Here is a 2,928-nt window from a genome sequence, read left to right as displayed (position 1 = left end):
CCTAACTATTCTATGATTCTATGAGTCTAGGATTCTATTTACCTACTGTCTCACACATCCATCTTTTAATCCTTAGTCTTTCATCACTTTATGTCAAAAACAATCAGAAAGTTAGAAAGATGTACTTTGCAAGTTGTTTTAATTTGTTAGGAGATTATCGTGATATGGGATTTAAATTTTATGTTTAGAGATGATGTTGCTCTTTTCATCTCCTTGTTGAAATGTCCTTCCTGTATGTACTGATGTCTGGGCCAATTCAAAATGCTTGTAAAGCAGCACAATTATAAATACCTCAAGCTATTCTGATTTCTAGAAAAGTCCCTGGCTCATGCCCACTTGAAGGTGTGCTTGTCAGCCTTGTCATATCTATGTAAGGAACGTATTTTGGAAGATGAAAGTAATCTCTTTTCTGCTTTGTCACTTTGGGTGGAAAACTTCTAAGACAGATGAGGAAAAAACTGAGATCCAATGACAATTACAATTATTTCTGAATCCTTAACATCTTGTGTCTTCTCTCAGAATCTATCTGGGGCATCCTTGGTAGAGAATGTTTAGATAATGTCTTTTCTTATAGAACTGTGGTTCTACAAGAAAACCTGTTCAGCTTTGATAAAGTGGGCATGTCATTCAATTGAGCAACTTGTTTCTGGATCTCATGCTAATTAAAACTGAGAAATTACATCCTTAAGGTGCTAGGAGTACTGTGGCTTAGTATCTTAATAAGATTTTTATAGTTTTTCCATATTCATTACTTTTCTGTAGTCATCATTCAGACAAGTAACAAAATACAATGACAAGACATAAAGATTACATCAATTCTCTTAATAGGATCAAAATATATTGTGCTCTTTTAAACAGTAAGGTCTTACATGGTGTTCTTCATATCCCTCTGAAAAATACTATTGCTGTTTCTAATGCCCAAATCAAGCATTTGTTTATGATAACAAGCACTAGGAAAAAAAAATGCCCAAAACAAATAAAAGCAAACAACTCTGTCTGCTGGCATGGTACTGTTGTAATGTTTCTTGTGATTGGAAGTGTGCAGGGGACATGTTAGAAGCTATAAAGGTTGCTTGTTTATAACAAAGATTCTTAAATTCTTCTTGTTCTGCATATTCTCATTCACTGTCCATCTTCTTTCTCCTCGCTCTAGGATTGTAGCCAGGAAAGCAAATGCAGCAAAGGGTGTCCCTTTGCTTTCATAACTTCTCTTTCAGAACTCTTTTACAGCGAAGTGAAGTAACAACCATTTTGAAAATTGCTGTCAGGGAAGGGAAGGAGGTGTGTGTGTAGGACATTAGTGTCTATGTACCTCTATCCCTCAGTATTTTAGCAAGTGGCATGTCTGGGAAAAGGAAACATTCTAAGACATCTCTTGTCTCCCAGTCAACATCTTTCAGTGAATATACCTTTGAACTTTATTGTTGAGAATGGCAAAAAAACAAAGTGTCATTTGACAAGGAATAATAAAGATCCTGTAGAATGACAGTAGCCTGATCATGAGGCATCTGTTTCAGAAGAACAAGTAGTGTGCTAGAAGAGAATGCTTGTCTGTGTGAAATGTGGTAGCAGAAAAGTGGAGAGACATCACAGAGAAACATCACACATAAATGTGCAATTGCAAGTGTGCCCATAGGGAGAGAGAGAGTTAAGGGGAATGCTTCCAGGCAAGTTGTAAGATTTTAAGATTCACTGGTGAAGAAGATACTAGAGAGGTTTCAGCACGTAAATGTGGAGCTTGGAAATAGTCAATAATCTGTGCTGAAATCTATTAGCAAGAAAGGAGATTAAAAAAGAATGCATGAATACATGGGAAAGACTGAATACATAATCATTACAGAGGGAGCAAATGCATCTCTTTCTGGGCAACTGTTACCATAAGGCTGAATGGCCTCTATGGATGGTTGCTTCAGCACATATAAAGAGCTATGATTGGACTGGCCCTAAGACAGGTAGGGTCAGATGCATGTATGTGCTTCCTTGCACTCTGCCACTAGGAACAAGAGAGGGTAAACTCAATATGCAGGAGCAGGAGATCGTAATGTTGCTGTGATCTCTGGGTCCACTTTCGACTCCACTTCTTCACACTTCTTTCTAGAAAGATCTCTCCATTGAAAGGTACTCATGGATCCTAATATTTATGTAATTTCCTCATGCAAAGATACAATTGCAGTGTCAGTCTGATTTTCTGATTGTCCTGTGACTTCACGACACAACATATCCTTGACATACCCCCTTCTTTAATTTTTTCCTTTTTTCTTTCTCCTTTTTTCCTTTTTATTTTTTCTTATCATTTTTACTTTTGCTTTTACTTTTTTACTTCTACCTTTTTTTAATCTTTTTAACCTTTTCTTACCTTTTAAATTTTATTTTTTTTTTTACTTTTCTTACTTTTTTAAAAAGGAAGCTTATATAATCATAGAATAGTTTGGGTTGGAAAGATCATCAGACCTTAAGATCATCTAGTTCCAGCCTCCCTGCCATCGGAGGCGTCCCATGGCATCCCATGGGCAGGGACGCCTCTCACTAGACCATGTCACCCAAGACTTTGTTGAAGCCGGCCTTGGATACTGCAAGGGATGGGGCATTTACGTAAGAATATATTTTATTGTGGGTAATTTCCAGCTATAAACTTTAGGTACCATTTACACCTATAACAGACTAAACCTAAAAAGTATGGACTTTTCTTCTGATGAATCAAGCTTGTTTAGAATAATGTTGCACCTTGTGAAATTATTTGTATCTGTGAAAAGTGCATAGTAGGAATAATCATGATACTATGACTGGTTATACCCACTTTCTCTCCTTCGCACACATTTAAATGAGAACACAAGGTACAAGGCACTTGGGCTATAGAGCTAGATTGTATTATATAACTAGGAAAAAAGATAGTTTTAATTTTTCTGAATTTTATCTTTTATTTAATAG

The sequence above is a fragment of the Nestor notabilis genome, unplaced genomic scaffold, assembly GCF_000696875.1.
Source record: "Nestor notabilis isolate BGI_N333 unplaced genomic scaffold, ASM69687v1 scaffold30309, whole genome shotgun sequence".
Classification (NCBI taxonomy): Eukaryota; Metazoa; Chordata; class Aves; order Psittaciformes; family Psittacidae; genus Nestor; species Nestor notabilis.
The sequence above is the reverse complement of the archived record's forward strand: the minus strand, read 5'-3'. Positions refer to the sequence as shown.